Here is a 25,303-nt window from a genome sequence, read left to right as displayed (position 1 = left end):
TCATCGAGAAGACCGTCAACAAACAACTCTCCGCCTTCCTAGAGACAAACGGATCCCTCGACCCCTTGCAGTCCAGTTTCCGATCAAACCACAGCACTGAGACCACCCTCATCGCATCTATCGACGACATCAGGTCTCTGCTCGACAACGGGGAAACAGCTGCCCTCATCCTCCTGGACCTCTTAGCAGCCTTCGACACCGTATGCCACTGCACCCTGATACAGCGCCTCAGCAACACCGGAATCCAAGCCCGGACTTGGAGTGGATCATCTCGTACCTCGCCGGAAGAACCCAGAGAGTCCGCCTCCCCCGTTCCGATCCACGGCCACCGAAGTCATCTACGGCGTTCCGCAAGGATCCTCGCTCAGCCCCACCCTCTTCAATGTCTACATGAGCCCCCTTGCAGCCATCGCATGCCAACACAACCTTAACATCATCTCCTACGCTGACGACACCCAGCTGATCCTCTCCCGCCGCCCCCAAGCCAACGGACCATGCACGCAACCTGTGCTTCATCCTGGACTCCTCCCTCACGATGACCAAGCAAGTCAACGCCGTCTCGTCATCCTGTATCAACACCCTGTGCATGCTCCGAAAGATCTTCCAGTGGATCCCCACCAAAACCAGGAAGACGGTCACCCAGGCCCTCGTCACCAGCTGACTGGACTACCGGAACACCCTCTACGCTGGAACCACAGCCAAACTCCAGAAAAGACTCCAGCGCATACAGAACGCTTCTGCACGACTCATCCTGGACATCCCCCGTCACAGCCACATCTCTGCGCATCTGAGGGACCTGCACTGGCTCCCCGTCAGCAAGAGGATCACGTTCAGATCCTCACCCACGCACACAAGGCTCTCCACGACATGGGCCCCAAATACCTCAACAGCCGCCTCACATTCTACACACCCACCCGCCAGCTCCGATCCGCCAGCCTCGCCACCGTCCCACGAATTCGCAAAGCCACCGCCGGAGGAAGATCCTTCTCCTACCTGGCGGCCAAGACATGGAACTCCCTCCACACCCACCTACGGCTGACCCAGGACCATCTCTCCTTCAGGAAACAACTCAAGACCTGGCTGTTCGAGCAGTAGCGATTCCCCCTCCTCCCAACGCCTTGAGACCCTAGCGGGTGAGTAGCACGCTATACAAATTTGTTTGATTGATTGTAGCACACGCCCCCAGCGTTTCTCACGCCCCCAGCGTGCCCCTTGATGCGGCGCAATTGCGTTCACATGGCATGAAGGCCGGACACACGCCCCCAGCGTTTCTCCGGCCCAAGCGTGTCACGCCCCCAGCGTGCCCCTTGATGCTGCGCAGCAACGTAATTGGCGCTTGTATGTACAACTCACATGGCATGAAGGGCGGACACACGCCCCTAGCGGTTGTCACGCCCAAAGCGTTTGTCACGCCCCCAGCACACGCCCACAGCCCACGATGTGATGGCCGTACCACACGCCCCCAGCGTTAGTCACGCCCCCAGCCCACGCCCACAGCACAATGCAAACACGCCCACAAGGGACTACTTTGCTGGCACGTTTCTTTTACCTTTTAAATGTATATGGTGTCCTATGGTACAATTGTATGTCTTGTACTGTATGATTGTGATGAACACCACTGTTTCTTGAAAAGTTAATAAAAACAATTAAAAATAAAAATAAAATAAAAATGTATATGGTGGCCGTCTGCATAGCCTATGTCCTTCTGCTGCAACTGCCCTTTCCAACGCTGTATTGGGTGTTGTAATTGGTGCTGTGGTTAGTGAGATTACCCGCCTCAAAGGTTTGGGCTCTCTCTTTATAATATTAAGTATGGATGCTTCATCATCGATCTCCTCGCACTGCGAATCTGGTCGCAGTCCGGGCTCCAACACCCTCACTGTGAGGGAGGAGCTCAGGGATGTTTTTGATTGTGATGGTGTCGCGATTCTTCAGCGTAGGCCCGGAAAGATGGGTTTCCCTGCACTAACAGTTAAGGCTCTTTTCGCCTGTATGCATGTCACCAGGTCTATTGTCAGATGGCGCACGGTGGACTACATGTCCCAGAAGCCCTTGGGACTTAATTCTGGTAAATGGGTAAGGAGATGCCTGGATTTCCGCTCCTATAAAGCCCCTCCCCTTCCTGGGGTCGGGGCTTGACAATCTCACCTGTTTTTGAGTTTGAGTAAGCGGATGGTATTCTCCGCTGGATTTCTGGTTTGGATTCAGTGTTTCCTGCTGAAGCTCTTTCGTCAAGCAAGGCAATTGCTTTGCGAGGCCTGGGCTTTCTCTGAGGAGTGTTCTAGCTGGTTCACATTAATCACCGTTGCTGACATGTCTTCATTCCGAAGTGTTTGAAGGGTTGCTTTAAAGGTCAGAGGATTCTGTTTCTTCCCGATGTTGGAAACGCAAGGTGTTTAGCCTCACTCGGAAAGGAAGTGCTGGAGTGCTCCTTCTGCTTTTTGAGATAGTTTATTTTTGTACTTATTTCCACGCTTGTCTTCTCTTTTGGAGCCTGTGCCTACAATCTTCGCTGTGCTTGCAAACAGCGGTTGGGCACACAATTGCTCAATGGGATTGAACTTGAGCTTGTGATTATTGTGTGCACAACTGTATTCCTTCGCTACTATGCTGTGCTATTAACAGCGTTCTTATGCTCCTTTATGGTGCTATTCATAGTCCTCTTAAGGCACCATTTACCGTGACTTTGTTTTTTGATTAAAATCATCCTTTGGTTCAGTGAGCTCATAAACTCCCTGGCATTCTAGTGCATTGTCTCTCAGTATATGATCTCTCTGGGATTGGATAGTCTCAGAACCTTCTCTAAGAGTATTGCTGCTTGTCATATTGTGAGTATCTGACTATACGAGCATCCAGTTGTTTTGTATGAATGAATCCCTGAGTTATTTCTCATATCCCTCTCTGTTCTTTCACCTGCATCTTATGTTTGTGGGGTGACTTCTGAAGTTATACCGAGCCATAGACAAGACTTAAGGTGTAAGAAGACTCCAGCACAGCAGCAGAGTTTATTATTTTATCCCTTTTCCCTATTCCCCCGGTTGCTTCCTTACATAGTAGTGTATATCTCCTCTGTATGTGGTTGTGCTTAGGGGAGTAGGGGTGCTTCTCTACACTCCGCCGTGGTACTAAAGGTTGGTGGCATTACTTGTTTTGGCGCTGCTGACACATCCTGACAGTTTGTCAAGCCCAAGACTATAGCCTAGCCTGGGCGATGGATACTAATGCCGTTTTGACCTCCCTCTTGGAGAGCCTATCGTCTCTTCAGCAGGAGGTGCAAACTTTCCGATCAGAAAACCAGGCATTGAGGAAGGAGATGGGTATGTTACGCAGGGAAGTAGCAGGCCTAACCTGGAAGGGTAAACCCGATAGTACTGGGGCAGGTGCCTGCATAAAAGATTGGACTCTTCCTCCTCCAATACAGGCCAATCAACCACACCCTCTAGGAAAGACGCAGGGAACAGGGTTCTTTTCTGCGCCTCAAGTATCCACTCATTCTTCCCACGGTCAACATATTACCAAATACAGGGATTCCCTCGGCTCCCCCTGAACGCTTTTTTGGGGACCCAAAAAAGTTTGAAACATTCCTGAACTTATTATGTAAACCTGTGGTTTTTCAAGATGAACCGGCCAAAACAGCTTTTATGACTTCTTACATGGGGGGCTATGCTGCTAGTTGGACTATACCGTTGATGGAGCGAAATGACCCCATTCTACACAACTTCACAAATTTTTGTTTGGAGATGAGAAAGTTGGTTGATTGTAAATCCCACACGATGACTCTAGATTGGGATCTTATAATCCTTAAACAAGGATCTCAGGATTTATTGACATATATAACCACGTTTAATCATCTTGTTGTGGAAACTGACTGGCCCCAGGAAAAACACACCACTCTGTTTTACCAGGGACTGCGCGGAGAACTAAAAGACATCCTGTCTCAAGTGGTGCAACTACCCCAGACTTGTGAAGAGATGATAGATATCACGGTGCAACTGGACCACCGATTACAAGAAAGAAAAGGGGACAGAACCCGAGGAGAGAACCGTTTCTTTGTTCCCAGGTCAAAACCCGTAACTGAAGAACATACTAAAGGAATAGAAGGAACCGAACCCATGCAGATCAGTGGCATTCGAGGACCCCTCACAACGGAGGAAAGAGAAAAAAGACGGAAGCTAAAATTGTGTCTTTATTGTGGGAAGAGTGCCAGAACTAAAATTCAGGAAAAATCAAATACTCAACTGACACAAGCGTCTTTACTTCAGCAATCTGAAAGGATTGAGGTGACAGAAAACTGAAGAGCCTGAGCCAGGAAGAGATCTCTGGATCGGGTGGTGAACAAGGAAAGATCTCATCAGCAATAGCCAAAACAATACAATCATCAGTGGCGCATTTGAATGTGGGCATAACTCTATGGATTACCGAAGAAACACCACTAAAGATGTCTGCCTTGCTGGACTCAGGAGCAACTGAGAACTTTATAGACCAGAAGTACGCTCAAAACATTGAGGTACTGTGTGAGAAAAAGACGTCCCCTGAACCTGTGAAAACGGTAGATGGGACGGCATTGAAGTCAGGTCCAGTAAGATACCATACTATGCCCATAACAATGCAATTCGGGACTGACCACTTCAAGACCATCCAGTTTGACCTCATAGATGCCCTACAAATCCGTCTTATTCTAGGGATGCCATGGTTGATGCTACATGATCCTGTCATTAGATAGGCGGCTCGCACCATTACCTTGAATTCCGAATATTCCAGAGAGCATTGCACCAAGCAATACGTTCACCAGAAAATTAATTGCGATACTCAGGCAGGTCTTTTGGTCACTGGGTGCGAGGACACCCAATTTTGCTGTTCCACTACCTTGTCTAACGTCTATGAGGAATAACAACCTTTATTCGATAAACAGAGGGCTACCCAGTTACCTCCTCACCGGACCTATGACTGTCGCATAGATTTGATGCCTGGATCAGCTATTCCCTGTAGCATTGTGTATGCCCTTACCAAGCCAGAAACACAGTACTTAAAAAACTATCTGGAAGAGAACCTAGCCTTTGGTTTCATCCTGCACTCCTCGTCTGCAGCCTCATCCCCTCTCTTCTACATTCTGAAAAAGTATTGTGACGATCTTAGGACCTGTATCGATTACAGAGGCTCAACAGGATCACCATAAAAAATCGGCACCCCTTACCACTCATAACTGTGCTTCTGGACCAGCTCAAGGGTGCTTGAATCTTCACGAAATTGGATATACGGGGTGCCTACCGTTTGGTGAGAGTTAAAGACGGTGACAAATGGAAAACAGCCGTCCAAACCAAATTCGGACTACATGAGTATCAAGTGATGCCCTTTGTAACACCCTGCCTACATTCTTTTTTGTCTACATCGATGATATTCTTATCTATTCATCAACACCCCAAGAACATGTTGCCCATTTGAAGGCGGGCTTGGATACACTTCATCAACATTCGTTATTTGCAAAACTAGAGAAGTGCCTTTTCCATGTGGAAGAAGTAGCCTTCTTGGGTTACATTATCAATGTTCAAGGGTTCCAGATGGATATGGGCAGAGTAGAAGCAATTACGCAGTGGAAGACTCCTCATAATGTTAAATCCGTACAGAGCTTCTTGGGTTTTGCTAACTTTTACCGGCGTTTCATCAAGGATTTCTCAAAGATCATACGCCCTGTATCCAGTTTGATGAGAAAAAACACACCTTTATATGGAGCAAAGAAGCAGACCATTCGTTTCAAACATTAAAAGAACGATTCACTCAGGCTCCTATCTTGCGGCATCCTGACTCTCAATTTCCCTTTGTCGTAGAAACAGATGCCTCTCAGTACGCCATAGGGGAGTGTTATCACAAAGACATCCGGATACAGGACAGCTGCATCCTGTGGCTTACTTTTCAAAGAATCTCATCCCCTGTGCAGTGAACTATTCCATCACCGACAAAGAACTGCTAGCCATAAAAAGACCCTGTGAGGAATGGAGGCATTACTTGTTAGGAGCACATCACACTGTCAAAATGTATACAGACCATTGTAATTTGCTGTTTTTAAAGACCACCAGAGCCCTAACACCTAGACAACTGCAGTGGTCTCTCTTCTTCTCTGATTTTGATTTCATTATCAAGTATCGACGAGGTCCCCAAAACGGTAAAGCAGATGCCCTTTCACGTATTGAAGAACTAGAAAGGAGTACACAGGAAGATATTCTAGAACTGCACACAATCCTCACTGAAACAGCATTTCAAGGTAAAACTATTGCATTGATTACATCACAAGACTTATTGGAGGACTTAAAGGTGTCCTTAGCAGATTTGGATGTTCAGGCCTGGAAACAAGGAGACCCAGAACACAGAACAGAAACCGGAAATCTGCTATATCATTATCATGCTTTGTATATTCCTGATGCCATCTTGCGAGTACTGGCTTGGACACATGATTCAACGTTAGGACTACTTTTGCGGGAATACAAAACCATTTCCTGCATAGAACGATCCTTTTGGTGGCCCACGCTATGAAAAGATACAACAGAATACCTAAAGAATTGCGCCATTTGTGCACAAGGGAAATCCAGTCATACGAAACCTACAGGATTACTTCGTCCATTGCCCATTCCTCCTCAGCCTTGGCACACCGTGTCTATGGATTTTATTGTGGAAATGCCTCCCTGTGATGGGTACACCACCATCCTGGTTGTCGTAAACCACTTGACTAAAATGGGACACTTTATCCCCTTGAAGCATTTGCCCACCTCTTCCGAATTGGCCACCATCTTCCTCCAGCATGTAGTCAGAGCTCACGGAATTCCGAACGTTCTTATCACAGTCCGTGGAACTCAGTTCACTTACCGCTTTTGGAAAGCCCTATGCGAAACCATGAGTTTAAGCCAAGTTGTCTACCAGTTACCATACCCAGACAGATGGAAAGACAGACGTCTTAACCAGACACCACGGATTAGTACACATTACTTTGAATGGCAGAATTCGCCTACAACAATGCAGAACTGTTAGACTTGGCCCTTTTGGCAGGTTCACCCCAAAACATTTTGCGTTCTCCTAGCCTGTTTCTGTAACCTGGTGTTGGTGATTTTAGGCCTCTGCACACTTTTTCACTGTGGTCCAGTGTAGAGTGCGTGCGCTCTCTGTGTATGTGAGGTGAGACTGACCTGCCCTTTCATAGGAATGCATGGGGGATATGTGTGTCCCTGGTAGTTCCTGATGTGAGAGGAATGCAGAGGCGAGTTTGGTATGTGCGGACTCGTGAGAATAAATGCTGCACGATGGTGTGCGAAGATTTATTGTGACTAGTGGACAAGTGCCACTTTTAGAAGTTGGCATTTCTGTGTGCAGTTATATTTTGGAAAACAGGAGACCCCTACAAATACATAGTTTGCTATACGTAGGGAAATAGTATCGCGTTAGGAAAGTGAAAACTATAGCAAAACATTCAGTTAATTACTGCCAAAGCTCTCCCTTATTCATACTCCAAAGAGAATTGTGACTACACAAATTATGTATAGGATTAAAGTCAAGGTTTCTTTCTTTTATGAGAAAAAAATAAAAAATGTTTTTCATATAACAATTAGTATATATTTGCCTTTGTCATAGTTTTTTTGTATGTATACAATTTTTTAAAAAGACATGGTAATTTATTCTTCAACTAAATTTTCATAAATCAAAAATCATATGTATGGAAACATATATATATATATATATATATATATATATATATATATATATACATATACACACATACAATACATTAACTCAGCAAATGACAGTAAAACCGGTCAATGTTCTTTATAAAGTAGGCAAAGCGGTGAATTAGGACTAAGCGCGTTTCGGCATTCTGCCTTCGTCAATTGACCGTCTTTCGCACACACATAAGACAAAATATACAAGCACACATATATTAGTAGACAAAGGAAGGGATTCCTGTACAGCTGGGCTGGGATTGTTTTTTTAAAAAAATTTCAATAAGTCTTCTAGTTTGTTCGATTCTGTGATTATGACGGACCTGCGAGCGATCTTCACAGTATTCGTGAGCTGTTGTTTCTTAGCATTCCTGAGAGTTTTCACGAACTGCGAATCAGAGGACAACGACTGCCTTTAATTTGTATCTATGACGGCTGAGTCCCCAAGGTTCCGAAAATCTGTTCTGAGACAGTGACGCTCCGTGTTTGAAACATATATGAATAATTCTTCTAGTGATGGTTAATATTGCTCGATATATTGGTGTCAAACGTAGCAGCGGCGCTGGAAAAACGCTTGTTGTGCTTCGTGATAAGAAATTATATCCTCTATGGGGGTGCTGTTTCGTGGGCCGCGCCGCAAACACTCTCCCCAGGATTTCTGTGTGCAGTGTCAGCCTGCCTGATGTGAATTGTATGTCTGGCTTGTGATTGACATGGGCTGGCTGGTGTGCTTGGCTCCAGGAGCCAGGATGGGTCAACCCGGTGGTGAATAGGGTGATCTGCATGTAGATGGGAGGGAGGAGTTGCACCTGGGACCTGAATAGGGCTGTGCCTTACCTCCACAATGCTGGATTAGTGCGTCTGATGTCCCTGGCCTGTCTTGTGAATAAGAGAGAGGAGCTGAGCCCAACAAAGTGCTCAGGAGATCCCCTGAACCAGTTGTATCTGGTTCTCCCATGCCCTGCACCTTCTAACAAAGGAAAATGTCATATAAATGTAGGGGTTGTGTCCCCATGATGGTGTGTAGTTCTTGGTGTGTGCTGTTCCAGCGGGGTGTGCTGCTGCTGGGGCCCAGTGGGGGCTGCCAGGAGGGCTTGCCTCACTGGGCCCTGCATTGACCCTGAATACTTCAAAAGCTTCTGGGACCATTTCATTTTACCTTTGCCAAGGCTTGTTATAGCCTAAGCGCCTTGAGAGCGCTGTATTTTAAATGCCCCAGGAAAGGAGGAATGCGTGGGCTTGGCAGCGCTGCACTGCCTGACAAGGAAAGGGAATCCCGGCGAGGGATTCCCCTGAGATTGCCTTCGTGTCAGCTGCGGGTGCCCACCCCGCTTATTTAATTATTTAGTCACGGGTGCCCATCCCGTTTTGGGTGCCAGTGGTTCAGCAGGAGCCCACCCTGCTTTATATTTTTAGTTCTGAGCCTACCCCTCATTTAACGTTGCCGAAATTGCCACTACAGTCCTGCCGTGGCCACCCCGGAAGTCAGGCAAGACCGCCTGTGACGTGGGCGGGCCGCGGCAGGACCGGAAGAGGAAGGCGAGCAACCAACATGGCGGCGCCGGGTCCAGCAGGGCTCCCGTGTGCTGGTGAGAGCCCTGCCGGTGCACGCAAAAGCCCCGGGTCCCAGGAGGGGCCCGGCTGAAGGAGCAGTGCAGGCGAAGAGTCTGGAGCAGGATTCCCAGCGGGGCTCCTGGAACGAAGACGGAGCCCCGCATCCTGCCTCGGTGTGTAGTGCTGAGGAGGGGGTGGCAGCCTTGTGGGAAGTTGGGAGTCCCCTTGGGTGGGGGGCTCCCTTTGCCCTGTGCGGTGCCTTGTGAGGCACAGCACCGGAATCCCCTCTTTTTGAGCGGGCACGCCGCTCCAACGTGATGGGCATGGTGAATTAATAGGCCCCAGTGGGGGCCCGAGTTCCGTGGTGGCCCTACCTTCAGAGCGGACCCATCTGGCAGCGGGCCGCTCTAACGCTCGGGGGGCCCGAATTACCTCCCGGGCCGGTGCATGGCTCCAACGACGTGGCAATTGTTTTCAGAGCCTACGTGGCTCCACCGATGGGTTAAGTTTATTCAAAAGCCCTGTGGGGGCCAGAGGGCACTGTGTGCTGGTTCCCTAATATAATTTACAGCTGCCCGGCTTGCGAGAGGGCATCTGCCACGTTTCAGGGGACAAGGTGATTCCGAGCCTAGATGGCTCCAACGTGCGCATAATTCCAGCGCCTATGTGGCTCCAACGGTTTGCCAGTGACTTGAGAGAGCCCCAGAAGTGGCACAGAGGTGCCATGCCTTCCCCAGCTGCGCAGAACTTTGTGCCAGCTGCATCGTTTAGGCCCCCATGTTATTGTTCTCAGCTGCCCAGCAAGTAATGAAATGAAATGAAATGAAAAAGAGATTTCTAAAGCGCACTGCGGCCAAGCGGCTTCCTGGCGCTGGGGGGCACATCAGTATCTACAGAGGAACCCAAGGAATTTAGCCGGGGAATGCCTGAAGAAAAAGAAAAGTTTTAAGAGCTTTACGAAAGTGAGAAAAAATAGGGATAGAGCGAATGGAGAGAGGGAGATTGTTCCAAATCTGGGGGGCCAGCACAGAAAAACGGGTGCCCCCGGTGCGGGATTTGCAGAAGCGGGGGACGTGAAGGAGAGAAAGTGAGGAAGAGCGGAGGGTACGGCTGGGGACGTGAGAAGAGATTAGAGAGTTGATGAAAAGCGGGGCAGAGCGAGCATGCGCCCGGAAGGCCAAGCAAGCTAGTTTGAAATGAGACCTGAAATGAACCGGAAGCCAATGGAGGGTTTTGAGAGCAGGGGTGATGTGGGAGGATTTGGGGAGACGAAGGATAAGGCGGGCCGCCTGGTTTTGGATGGCCTGGAGACGGCGAGTTTCGTAGGCAGGAATACCTACGTACAGGCCGTTTCCATAATCCAGGCGGGATGTGATGAGGGCCGTGATAATGGTTTTAAGAGCATCAACAGAAAAGAACCGGGTGATCTTGCGAATTAAACGGAGGGAGGAAAAACAAGAAGACACAACGGAACTGATTTGGGCGTGCATGGACAGATCGTTGCTGATCTTGATGCCCAAAGTCCGGACGGAGGAAACTGGGGAGGGAGGAGGGCCAAAAGAAAGGGGCCAGTGAGCTGGGGACCAGGGATTAGACGAACCACCGGTGAGGACAAGCTCTGTCTTATCGGGATTGAGCTTCAAGTGATTGAAGCACATCCACTGAGAAATGAAAACAAGAGTGGAACAAAACTTAGGGAGAGAGTCAGCTGGAGATGAAAGGTCAAAGACGAGCTGGAGGTCATCTGCGTAGTTATACACAGAGACCCCCAGCTCGAGAAGAGAGGAGATGAGGGGACGGATGTAAAGGTTGAAAAGAAGTGGGGAGAGGGAGGAACCTTGAGGGACCCCACAGGTGACCGGAAGGGGGGGAGCAGAAAAATCAGAGAGGTGAACTGCCTGTGATCTGCCTTGAAGGAAGGACGCGATCCAGGAAAAGGCAATGCCTTGGATGCCCGCTGCGCTGACACGGTCGAGAAGGATGGCACGGTCGACCGTGTCAAACGCAGCGGACAAATCCAAAAGGACCAAGGCCTGGGGGAGGTTGCTGTCGGCCTTCCCCTTAAGTTCATCCAGGACCGCGAGGACCACTCCCTCAGTAGAGTGACCGGGACGGAAGCCAGCCTGATGGGAGGCCAAGAGATGATTCTCCTCGATGTAAGAGGAGAGGCAGGATGTCACGTGGCTTTCGAGGATCTTCCCTAGGTAGGGAAGAAGGGAAATCGGCCTAAAATTAGATGGGAGGGAGGGGTCGAGGTTGGCTTTTTTCAAAATAGGAAAAACTATAGCAGATTTAAAAGAAGAGGGGACACAACCCGAAGCCAAAGAAGTGTTGAGAAAAGTACGGGGGGGGGACGGGACAACTAATATAAAGAGTTCTGAGGATCCGTGCGGGAGCACAGTCCGCAGGGGAGCCGGACTTGACCTTGACAAGCAGGTCGAGGAAAAGCTCAGATGAAATAGGTTCAAAGTGATCCAGGACAGAAGGAGACAGAGGAGAATAACCAGAAAGTTCAGGTTGAGACACAATGGGAATGTTGGCCTTAATGGTGATGATTTTATTGATGAAATAGTCATTCAGAGAGTGACAGAGAGATTGAGAGGGGGCAGGGGAGAGACTGGCGCGATCAGAGGTGGCAAGACTGTGAACTAGTGAGAAAATCTCACGGGATTTATTGGCCGAGAGAGCCACTCTCTCAGTAAAGTATTTAGATTTGGCCGCTAAAATGGCTTTTTTGTAGTTATTGAGGAGGGCTTTATATTTGAGGCGAAGGGTAGGGCAGTAGGTGCGTCGCCAATGGCGCTCCGAGCGCCTAAGCTCTAGTTTAAGGGATTTAAGGTCACTGGAAAACCACTTTTGAGCGTCATGGGGGCGAGCTGATTTGACCTTTTTTAGTGGGGCGGCCTGGTCACAAGCAGAAGAAAGCCAAGTGCTAATGGCATCCGCCTGACTTTCCAAAGATAGGTCAGTCAGGGTAGGAGCAGAAGAAAGCAATAGAGAAGAAAGATCATTAAGATCGGTCTTATTCCAGCTTCGAGCCAAGATGTTTTTAGGCAGGGGGGCTTTGTCAGCTTGACCCAAACGGATGGAAAAGGAGATCATAGAGTGATCCGACCAAACAACGGGAAGGATGGAAGTGGGCGAGAGATTACAACGGAGGGACCAGGTTTGGTCCAAAATATGACCGTGAATGTGGGTAGGGGCCAAAACGTGAGGTAAAAAATTAAGGCACTGGAGTGTAGCAGAGAAGTCTTTGGATGAGGAGTCCTCCCTCGGATCACCCGGCCAAAAGTTGAAGTCACCGAGCAGGAGCAGCGAAGAATTATTTACCGCCAAGGTGGCCAAGAGATCCTGCAGGGTAGACACAAATGATGGCATACTTTGAGGGGGGCGGTACATAAGGACCACCGTGAGAGGTACCGGGAGATTGAGAGAGCGAGCCACCAGAAAGTCAACACTGGATATGCGGGGGTGCGGAAGAAGCTGGAATTTCATAGAAGAGCGAATAATCATCGCCACACCCCCACCAGTTTTTCCGTCAGGGCGGTCAGAGCTAAGGGCATAGTGGGTGTTGGGGAGAATAGCAAGGAGGTCCGGGAGTGAATCGGAAGAAAACCAGGTTTCGGTAAGAAGAAGGAGATCCGGGGAATCGGTATCCAAAAGATTGAATAGGGCAGTTTGGTTTTTAACGGCGGAACGAGTGTTAAGGAGAATAGCAGAAACAGCTGGGGAGCCGGAAATGGGGCCGGTGACAGAAGGCATAGGAGAGGTAAAGGGAGAGGAAATTGGGAGAGACAGGGCGAGAGCAAAGAGAATAGGGGGCATAGATACCGTGCGAAATTAAGTGTTGGACTGCAGAGGGGGGAAGGGGGGCAGAAGCAGAAAAGGATAGTAATTGGGCAGAGGTGTACACCAGGGGAAGGGCAGGGTCTATGGCCCCTGGTCCCGGCCCGTCGCGGACGGGCGCAGACGGGCTTAACTTAGGCGCAACTTCGGCGCGCCTTTGTCGCGCCCGCTGCGCTCGTCCGCTGCGCCGCCGGGACTGGCCAACCATTATATAGGGACACATGGGGGAGAGTGGCTAGGGGGAAGGGGCCCAAACGCTGCAACGCTGACCCAGAGCCGCCCAAGATGGAGGACTCGCCCGTCTCAGGAGGAGACGATCAGCGGGAGGCGCTCTGGGTGGCGTGCAGGAGGGAGAAGGTAGAAGCTGCTAAAAGGTGCTGCCGTGCGCGGTAGTCCAGAGCGCAGCTGAGGGGCACAGCGAGCGATGTAATGGGCAGCTGCAACGTTTAGGTCTCTCTTGACTTCGGGGGCATGTCTGACTAGGAGTGAGTTGCGCTCCTTTGCCCCTGACACAGCTGCGCAGCACTTAGTGCCAGCTGCACCGTTTAGGTTGGCGCAGTGGCGCAATTGGATTCCGCTGCCTAGGCACCGCGCCCTGACATTCTGGATACAGGGCATTGGAGCCCCTTTGGAGATGGTCAGTTGACCAGGGGGACTGGTAGATGTATAGGGCGCAAGACACGAGAAAGTTCCTTTATATCTAGAGTGCATGGCACGTGGTCCCGTTTGGACTACTGGCTTATCTCCGAGGTTGCCTGTACCTGGTGGTTCATGTTAGCTATTTAGCGAAAACTCTGTCGGATCATTTCCCAGTACTTCTAGAAATGCGTGTTCCTGAAGGTGAGAGGCCCCCGTTCACGCAGCGATTGCAGCAGGGTTCACTGACTGATCCAGTTTTTAGGTGCACTGTGGGTGAGGCGATCAGTAACCTTTTCAAGGAAAATGATGGCAGTGTAGATAGCGTGGGAGTCCCATGGGAAGCATTTAAGGTCACAATAAGAGGTTTGTGGATTGGTGCGCAAGCTGGGGTTTTGAAAGATTTACGTCGCAGAATTAGTAAGCTTGCAACGGAAATATCTGTTCTGGAGCGTGACTATGAGCGGGATCCGGTCCCAGAAAAGCTAGCTAATATACGGGACCTTGTTTCAGAGCACAATGAGATGGTTGACAAGGAGATGGTACATAGATTGCGTTGAAGCACAGCACATTACTATGGGGAGGGGGGATGGCCCAGTCGCTTGCGTAGCGGCTGACGGCACCCCAGAGTCAGGAGTACATAACTGAAATGCTAGATGAGGAGGGTGAGGCACACTTCACCACACCAGAGTTTAGTAAAGATGTGCTAGACTTCTACTCTGATCTTTACGGGAAACAGGCTCATGCTCCGGCAGATGACGTCAACTCTTATCGCGTTCGGTTGGCTGTCGGTCTACCAACGAGAATACCTCACGCAGCCATTTGATATCGAAGACGTCAAACTTGCTATCTCTTCCCTCCCGACATGCAAGGCAGCAGGCCTTGATGGACTCCCGAGCGAGTTCTGCAAGGCTATTGCCGAAAGACCTGGCCCCTAGATTATTGGATGTATTTGCGGTGGCGTATGAGGATGGAACTCTTCCTCCCACACTTAGAGAGGCACTTATTGTCATGCTCTTGAAACCGGACAAAGCAGCAAATGTGCGCGACTCCTATAGGCCAATTTCCATGATTAATATTGACGCCAAAATCTTGGCAAAAATTATAGCCTGCAGGCTTCAGCCCCTTGTTTCCAACTTGGTACTTCCGGACCAGTCTGGATTTTTGCCCACCAGGCCGACGATACACAACTTGCACACTGTTTTTGCCACTTTACATTACTTGGAGTCGGATTTTTAGGCAGCAGCGGTGCTGCCTGACGCCGCAAAGGCGTTTGACTTTTTACAGTGGAAGTGTATGTTTCCTGTGTTGCTGCGCATGGGCCTGCCACCTTTCCTTCTCAAGTTGATCTACCTCCTATATGATGCGCCAGTGTCGCGGATACGAGTGAACGGCTGGGTGTCTGAAGCTTTCCCAATCAATAGAGGCACGCGGCAGGGCTGCCCCTTGTCGCAAATACTTTTTTCGCTCGCATTGGAGCCTTTGGCCTGTAAATTGCGCCAACGGCATGCTCAGGTGGCATTGCGTTTCCGCCAGCGGCCGCTGGTGGTTTCGCTGTACGTGGATGATATGCTGCTGTATGTCCGTGAGCCAGCTACGTATTTACCAGAATTACTCCGCGAATATGTGAAGTTCGAAAGGTAATCAGGTCTAGGCATAAATTGGGTAAAGTCGACGGATCTCCCGCTGACGGCTGGTACCCGTGAAGTGGAGTTGGACTTTCCACTGACGTGGTCCAATGACCTGGTACGGTATCTGGGTGTTTGGGTGCATAGAGACGCCGATGTGGTGATCTCTACGAACTATGGACGTGTCATTACTCAAGGTTTCTGACTAGGCGGCAAGATGGGCTAGGCTACCGCTTTCACTGGCGGATCGAATTGCAGCTGTCAAAATCACTATTCTCACAAAACTTCTTTATTTATTTATTAATATACCAATTCGACTGAATATCGCATTGTTTAATACGCTTCAATCAGCCCTGTTCTCTTTTGTATGCGGAGGTAAGAAGCCAGATGCAGCTGGGATGTCCTGGTGCAGCCATTTGAGCAAGGCGCCTGACATGAGGCTATACTACTTGTGCGCTCAGGCTCAGTTTGTGCACTTCTGGTTCTTCCCGCAGCGGTTCTAGCCACACATTGCCGTTTAGGCAGACTCGGTGCTACCTGTGTCATTGGTGGCAGCTGCGCTGCTGGGTGGACAGGGTGGGTTGCGGACCGAGATCTGCCCAGTCCACTGCACTGCGGGGGCATGGAAGGCTCTGGCTAAAAGAACGCAACTAGACTAGAATCCTTGGGAAGAGTGGGGATTGCACAGATGGGTGATCTCTACAACCAGGGTCAGTTCCGACCTCTTTCCGACATACAGGGCGGACGAAATTACGACATGATGCTGGGGTGCACATATGTGCATATAAGGCAGGCTGTCCGAGCTATATATCCCAACTATCCAGCAGAGCGTAAAACACTACTGGCACTGCAGGCGGGGCTAGTGGGTCAATCATGTAAGGGGCTGATAACCAAATTGTATAATGCATCCATGAGGGAGCGGGACCTTCATGAAAATCCCTCCTACAATAAATGGAACACGGTATTAGGGGCCTCCTTGTCACTGGATACCTGACTGCAAATTGTAACCTCTGCATTATACACTTCAAATACTTGCACCAGCTATATTACCCACCCCTTCAATTGCGTAGATCTGGACTATGAGAGAGTGCTTGCTGCGTGCGGTGTGGGCAGGATGATGCAGATTTTATGCACCTTGCATGACACTGTGCTGGTATACATGCCTTCTGGCTTCGGGTCACAAGAGTGCTCGCGGAGGTGGTGCTAGAAACTGTGGTATGTGCGCCTGATGTTTACCTTTTGGGTTGGGTAAAGAACCTCAAGCCGTGTAATTGGAGACCGGTGGCTGTCTCTACTGTATTTGCCAAGCGGGCTTTGGCGCAATGCTGGGGGGCAAAAACCCTCCAGACATGAAAAAGTGGGTCTGAGGCTTACTGTATTGCAGCGACCAATTGGGGACTTATGCGGAGGAACTGCCTGAGGCCTCGCGGCCTAAGGACTTTTGGGCTCCACTTTCAGGGTACCTGCTTGGAAATCCGGATCTGCCGTAGACAGTTGTAATGATGTGCCACTTGTTTGATGTGGTGGGACTGGGGTCACAATCTAGGACTTCTCTGTGTCGAAGGTTATCCGCAACACGGGGCTAAGATAACTCATTCCGTGCCGGTGTGTGGGGTGGGGACTGGGGAGTGTGGTGATTCTGTTCTGTTTGGGGATTATTTTATATGTAAAATGCTTGTAGTGCCCATTGGTACCAACTGATTTGCTTGGTCCCATTTGGGGCTATGTACCTATCTGTCACAAGCTGGATAATAAACAGAAATAATGATAACAAATAAAAAAATGACAATGCCTTTTATTTATGTGTTGGTTTTCAAAACACATAAATAAAAGGCATTGTCATTTACAATGCCAATAGCTTAAACTCTCGCAATTGCGAGACCTATTGCATTGCAAATGCTGTGTTTTAAATAAGCAAATGTAAAAATTAATTGATTTATATTCATCTGGCCACAGAGGAAAATATTAACTGTTATCTTTAAAATATTTTGATAATACGATGCGTGAAACTTTTCCCTGATTAAGTGGAAACAAGTGAAAGTTCATTCTGAGGATGATCTACAGTGGTCGATACGTAAATGACTGAAAATCAGTAAGATATCTGAGGATGTAACAAAACCTAATGCAAAAAGCTCAGTAAATGTTTCAAATTACCTATGTAGGCCAAGTATTGAACAAGGCTTTGGATTGGGGGAGCATTTTCCATGAATACTTAGGGTCCGATTTTGAGTCTGGCGGTCTTGGACCGCTAGATGCGTGGTGGTGTATCGATAAGGTGGCTTTTAGGACCGGCCACAGATGCGCTGACTGGCTGTGCGGGGGGGGGGGGGCACTACATGTTCCCAGGTGGTGGCGCAACGCAGAGAGCATATATGATATACAAGGCTGGACCGCCACGGTCCACCGAGCATTTTATGGTAACCTCACCACCATGAAAATGCTGGTGGAGGGGAAATAAAGAGTCCCTTTACCCATGGTTCCGCCGCCAAGGGGATGCATTCGGGGGGGGGGGGCACTACTTGTGCCCCCCTGTTTACATGCACCACAAGTTCCAATGCGGCATGGACTTCACAGTCCATGCCTTTCTGGAACTTCTTTCGCATTCCCATGGGAATGTAAAAGAAAAGCCCACCAGACACAAGTGTTACTAGTAATCTGCCAGACGTCCCCTGCACGGTTTTGGCGGTGCAGAGCTGGTGCAGCACCACCAAAGTTGAAATCTGGCCCTAAGAAATTTGCCTTAATGTGTCTGAAAATGGGCCCAGCACAGATTACCTGCTAGAATCCAATGGAGAGGTGCACACGGGTCAGGCTTAAACTACTTTGGACTTTTGGTTATAAATAAAATGAATGGGATTTTTTCTGTTGGGAGTAATAGCTTTCCTTTCTTAATTGCTTAAAAATTGGTTCTTTTGAAAAAAGGAGGATTGCAAATTTGATTTTTCTCTGTTGTGTTCAATCATACAATGTAATTTGACTGTTAAAAAATGCAGTCAGTAGGTGAGTGACAAAACTAATGTTTAAGTTGAAGGAAAATACAGCAAGACAATAATGTATCATAGGTTTGATAAATGTTTAGTCAATGATTTGTTCTATTTGCATATAAGATTAATGTGCAACATGGGAAAGTCTTTAAACATATGATGCAAGTTCACGTTAGGGACTGTGTGGATGACTTATGTAGCCTAAAATCATTTAAATATTTGTTTTTTAGTGTGGTATGGTGCATATAACTACGCTTGCAATTTTCTGCAGTCAGTCTCGGTTAAACCTACAAGTTACTTAACTTCAGTAACATAATATCTGCTAGAGATACAGTCTAGTTGCAGATTCCTTAACTTGTGAATTCTCCCAAGGTGTCAGAGTGGATCTGGAAATTTTTCTGCAAAACCTATAAAGACGACACCAAGCTGTTTGTGAAATCACAGCATTACATGACATAGTGACAGTGCTAATACAAGATATGATGATACTAGACAAAGACTTTCAAATAAAGAACCAAATGAATCCACACTGCTCACTGGTGTTTAATCTAGTGTAAAACAGAAAACACCCCCACTCTACTGATTACCCACCATTGGAAATGGATGGTATGGCAACATTTAAACAAACCTATGTGGCAAAACCAAATGGTTTTGTGGTGTCCCAACCTTAGTTGAGACAGTGATCACAGATATAAAAAAACAGTATTGAAAAATGGTATAACCCTTACCTCATAGGTCGTTCACAGAGTGGGGAGGATGGGCAGGGCGTTATGGAATCTGCAGCTAGACTTTGTTTCTACTAGATATTACATTACCGAAGGTATGTGACTCGTACATCTGATGGAGACATCTAGCCACAGATTCCTTAACTTGTGTATGAAATACCACAGCTTTACCCCTTGGAGGAGGGTCAGCGAACAAAACCTACAAAAGTTTTCAAACAGAACCAGCCGGTCATAACTAACAACCAACCACATAGGACTAGCAGAACAATATGTTGGCTCTTAATAGAATCCATCAACACTGTCACAGAACATATAAATAATAAGCAACCCTACAGGCCTGAAATAATAGGGCCTTGAGGAAAAAGGTAGTAAACCCTAAACAACGATCTTACAGTCATCAGACATTATTTATTCCCCAAGGGGAAAGATAACTCGTTGACCAAAAGGGCCAAGTGCAAGACAAAAGCCATGCAATCTGCATTCTTCACGACAATAGAGAAATATCAGAAAAAATGGTCCTGACACAATCCCAAAAGAAGGGCTCTCAGAACACATTCCTATGATACCAAGATAAATGGACATCAATGCAAAACTGGAGTCATCACCAAGGAGAAACAATAATACCTTCATGGTATAAAGAATTTTGTTTGAACAAAATGACCACTCAAAGATTACATAATGCACTGTAAAGAAGATAAAATGAACCAAACAGATTTGAATTTCGTATAGGTTTTCCTCAATTATGCCAGCGGTATAAAATTTTGCCATAAAGATGTATATATGGACTTCTATATATGGATATATATATATATATGTGTATCACCAGACTCCGAGTGGCCAGACAGCTCATGAAATTTTGTTGTCCAATGTCTACTGCTGGACCGCAAGGATCTACAAAGCTTGCCCTTTTATGGCTTTCAGTGCCATGGTCCGACAGTCTGAACATGACTTTGATTTGTGGACATGCTCGAGGCACCAACCCAAACGAGAAAAGAGAAGCAACTACATCTAACATTAAAACCTCCTCCTGTGTTTTTTTTTATAAAGTATCGACGACCAAATATGTGTAACACATAAGCACACAGCCATGTATACTCTGTATACATAATAGCTAAACAGAACTGAGAAATCAGTTGAAAATCACTTTACAATATTACACCTATTAGTGCAGCAAAACATTAAAAAGAAACCACACAAGAATGAATCCTTGCTGGCACATATGACCACACTTGTGATACAAATAAAATTTGATAGTAAGTCCTGTTAACAAACCCCTGCTATTTGGTGCGGTTGTTTATGCTTGTTTTCGAATAGAATTACATTTCTTTCTCATGTTCAACATATGTCAGCACATTATTCATTATTCACAAGCATTTAGCAAGTAACAATGTAGTACCCATTCACTGTATTAATATCATAGTGCGATCTCATCAGAAGTGGGGTACCCTGACTCAGGGTTGCTACCTCTCCTTCGTCTTTCCCAATTATTTCCACTATTTATTTCTCTCACATTTTTGAATGATGTTAATATTGAGCTATGACACTTGTCGTAAAAACTTGGGAAAGACGAAGGAGAGGTAGCAACCCCGAGTCGGGGTACCACACTTCTGATGAGATCGCACTATGACATTTATACAGTGAATAGGTACTACATTGTTGCTTGTGAATAATGAATAACGAGCTGACACATGTTGAACATGAGATAGAAACGTAATTCTACAACCGCATCGCATAGCAGGGATTTGTTAACAGGAAAAAGCCGAACCTAGCCACTTGGCATGGAAATAACATTACAATGTCTCCACAGTAAATCGACAACTTCACAGATTGCATCTGGCAACACATTCAGGGCATGCATTGAAGCATTTAAATGAGGGAGGTGTCCTATGTGCTTTCAATTGCCTGAAGAGAAGTGTGGACACTTCGAAACGCGTCGGGCATCCACAGCAAATTTAACTGCTTAAAGCTATCGTTGTGCTGGCGGACTGTATACCATAAAGGCTCTTCATGAGCATGTTGTCGTTTGAGTGCTCCTTGCACGTTGGGTACTTTGAAGCTTGGATAAATATGCGATCCAACCACCTAGATCCTCGACCTGGTGGAAGTAAAGGCGAGATATCTGTATTCTGTAAGGTCGTAGCAGCTTGCACAATGATCCCCTTAGCAGTAGCGTGTCGAGAAAGACAGATATGGTCGTCAGGAGCAGGACGATGGCGATGGGAAATGGCACAATCAACAGAGACTCTGGTCACTGGCCTCACCCAAGTTCCAAAAGTGTATCATATAGAGACTCTCCATAAGGGCAGTAAGGGTTCAACACCTGTCACACCCTGATGAAGCAGATCCAATAAGGGATCAGATGACAAAGGCACCGAAGGAAACTGCATTTTCAAGACAACAGCTCTCTTTATAACCTTAGCAAAAGCTGCACTAGCATCTGGCGCCATTTGTGGTGGAGAAACAGATCAGAATTAGGAGAGGGTTGTAGACTACTATTCTCACCCAATGGAGCCCAAGAACCTCCCAAATGAAGCTGAACCAGACCAAGCAGTCAACGTCACCGGCGTCACCTGAGCCACCTTGCAATGCTGGAGAAACAGCAACAGAGCCAGCTTTGTCCTCAGAATGTAAAGAAGATACTGGAAAAGCAGTGACTATGATCAGCTTCTCCGGTGCAGATCGGCATCGGGGCGTCATTGTATCATCATGTGTCATGAGCAGTGTCTCTAGTGTAGACCGACATCAGGACGGCGTCATATCTACCTCCTGCACCACCTCATCCGTCGCGGCCGGCGTCATAACTGGAAGCCTCTCTGGGCTGTGCTCGGATGCCGTGATGATCCCAAGCACAGAGTCGAGGTTGAACCCGCCGGTGGGATTTCAGTCTGAGTACCCCCTACCTCCTTGGGGCCCAAAGGCGATCCAAGAGGAGGCATGGACACAAAAAAAAGCCATGCTAAGCATATTTGTTTGCCCGTAGCTGGGTCATAGTCGCCCCGGCTCCAGGATAAGGAGGGAGATACAGGGTCGACTCTTGTGCGACGTCCTCCGTTAAAGTACAGGAGGACCTAGCAAAGACCACGTCACGATGTGATGAGGCTGAAGGCTGCCTCGCTTTGATCCCCTGTGCCTGGATTGTTGCGATTTAGGTGAGTGATGCTCATGGGAACGGCTCCTTGATTGGGCCCGAACTGAAACCTCAGAGCGGGAAGGAGACTGACGTTGCCTGGACTCCGACCGGGAGAGCCGCGCCGCCAACAGCTTCATCTGCCTTTTTCGCAAGGCTCTAGGTTTCAGCCATTTACAGGCGTCACACTCCTTGGAGTCGTGGTGCTCTCCTAGGCACCACATGCAGATGGGATGGGGATCCATAGCCGACATCTGACTCATACGACTCAAAACCCAAGCACACTGTTCCCTGTTGCAAAAAAGGCATCGAAGTAGACCAAAAATATAAATAGCCTGAGGAACCGCTTCTCCGGATCTGTGTTGCTGCATGGAAAAGAAACTGACGTCCACGCGACTGAAGGAACGTATATGGCACTACTGGCGTGGCATACGGAGACGATGTCATGGCGTAGCCGTACGCCGCCATCCCCTAGCATGCAGAGGTACTGCTGAATAATTTCCGTATACAGTCTGATGCCTCGGGAGAATTCACAAGTTAAGGAATCTGCATCTAGATGTCACTATCAGAGTACATAATGTGAAGTGAGCCGCTTTCCAGTTAATATACTGTGAAATACTGAAATAAAACAGGAAATTGATTTCTTGTGGTCAATCATGGCAACTTCTGGTTGTGTTATCAAACTAGCCATTAGACGCAGTGTTTCATACATTCATGGAAGCAGATGTACATTTCTTTACCAATCCGCTCCATCCATCTAAACTCATTAGGAGCGTTTGTTCCAGTTGATTGCTAAAGCATGCACACTTGGGTTTTGGAACAATTTGAGTAAGGACTTTACGATTTTAGGTCTGCGCACAATAAATGGCATTGCATGTCAGTCAATGCAGACGGACGTATTTTTCCAAATTTAATGAATTCATTTAAACCTATGAGGAACATTTGCTATGATTAAGGAAACATAACGAATGATGAGGTAACCTGTAAAAATATTGTAAATATTATTAATTGATTTATATTATTATATGACTAGAAATTTAATGAAAACTTAATGATCTGGTCCAAATAGTTGTATTTCAATTTTTTCAGACAGTCTGTTGATAATGGCGTTACATCGGTAGACCAATTTGATGCCCTTTGAAAATTATCAGATATGACAAAGAACGTTTTGTAGTTTAAATGAAGGGCTCCTTGCTTTCAGCCACAGAGGATAAACGTAATGGATATATCAAAGGCATGATCTCTCAGGTAAGTGGCGGGTTTGCTGTTTAACAACAGTCAATTTGTATAGCAAAGAGAACAGACATAATTAAAACAAAATGAATGTAGTGATAGTTGTAGTGATTCCTTTAATGCAATATTTGTTTACAGAGGGTTGAATCATGAAGTTTATATTGTAACTGACCACTATTATATAGCTGAATTTTATTTGACTACAATGGTTTTACTGAATGGAGTAAATGAAAAAGATTAAGAAAATCTTCTCCAATTATGAAAACAAATGATTAATGATGTTGTGTCCAATTGAATTGATTCTATTCACTTGGATAATGTTGATTACAATAGTTAAAGGGTACATTTGATGAATCATATTCTGCTTTGATCACCTTTTAGGTCCAGGTTTTAATAGTTGTTTTTATATTTTGATTATATTATAGATGCACTTGAGTGTATAAAACATGTTTAAAGACATTCTTTATTAGGTGTTTACATTTAATAAAGTAAACACAAGGAGATGAAGAAGCACTGAAACTTTTCCAGGTCTTCCTAGACCGGAAACAAGCATCCTGGGACCTGTTTCGGGAAAACACCCCTCATCAGCTAGGCTAGCTTGAATCCAGTGGCAAAGCAAGCAAGGGACCCGTGTCTGGGCATACCCTGCCAACTTAGGGTGAACAAAGCAAGCACAAGGAGATGATGGACGGAGGGCTGAAACTTTTAAGACACTCACTCCCAGTCACAGATCTAGGTTGAATCCATCATCATTCTTTAGCTCACTTCACCACCCCAGTTTATACAGACCATATGCAAATCATTCTTGACCCTGTTCCTTAGGGGAGCAGTCCAGCCCAAACTACCAAGCCTGTAGCACTTAGCGAACAGTTGGAGTGTGACACAACTGTAACCTTCCCTTGCTCCGACACAGCCAAACTTAGTTTGGCAAATTAGGCTTACTCTCGTATTGGAGCAAGCCACACGCACTAACACCAAAATCAAAACTGAACCAAATATACCTGACGTATGTTTTGAACATCCTCTACCAAAACCTCAGGTTAGGTAGGCTTCTAACACAATTTCTTGCTGTCAAGCCCAATCCATGCTTTGAAGAGTTCTTAGATACAGTCCAACCTCGCATGGCGAAAAAACTATACATGAAATCTTGCTTTGGAACTCTCCAAACCAAAGCATTTACTGCAGACTGAAAGCCACACACTAACTCCAATGAAGATTCTATTTGCACTTTGTGCACTTTGGTTTGTATTGAAAATATTTCACACATACAGTTCTTTTGCACAGCTTATGACAAATTCAGGAAGAAATGGATCTGCAATTTGTAGAAATATGGGATACAGGAAATACCTAGAAGCTCTAAGAGTGTTAAAATATGACACAACTCCTTATATAGTCTTCGGCTTGATTAAAGATCTGCTTGCAGTTGGATTTGTGCGAGAAAAGATTGCTCTGACATTTTAATATGCATGAAATTAACCAATTGAGGCTGCTACCATGTTGTATTTGACTTATATTGTCTGAATTTTAAAACAATGATTGCATGCATCTTTATTGTAGTGATTTTAGAGATGTAGCGCAGAAGATTATAAATGCTTTTAATGGGTATTAACCGCGATAAAAAGATAGAGAGTTCTTGCCCTCAGTCCAACACTGAAATCCTTAAGCATAACATTTTAAGTTGCAGGACCATCAAAGTTGAGAATTGATCATGAATTGAAAATGCAATCTTTCATGATCTGATTAATTTGGACAAATACATCAAAATCTCACAGGAATTCCAAATGACTCATTGACTGACTCTTTACTTACTTGCCTGTTTTTTTTCTCAGGCATACTGATAGGCAGTGGATGCTTTCACTAACCCAAT

The 25,303-nt window shown here is 46.8% G+C and overlaps 1 long non-coding RNA gene across 1 annotated transcript in view; it reads left to right on the top strand.

The window, feature by feature from the left end:
- The window catches only part of LOC144819627 (uncharacterized), a 181,177-nt gene that overhangs the window by 46,970 nt on the left and 108,904 nt on the right, over positions 1-25,303 (top strand). Inside the window, exon 2 of the long non-coding RNA XR_013607486.1 lies at positions 23,293-23,451. This is a non-coding gene — a long non-coding RNA (uncharacterized LOC144819627). The remainder of the gene's footprint in view (positions 1-23,292; positions 23,452-25,303) is intronic.

The sequence above is a fragment of the Lissotriton helveticus genome, chromosome 2_1 (assembly GCF_964261635.1).
Source record: "Lissotriton helveticus chromosome 2_1, aLisHel1.1, whole genome shotgun sequence".
Taxonomy (NCBI): Eukaryota; Metazoa; Chordata; class Amphibia; order Caudata; family Salamandridae; genus Lissotriton; species Lissotriton helveticus.
This window is presented reverse-complemented; position numbering and strand designations above follow the sequence as displayed.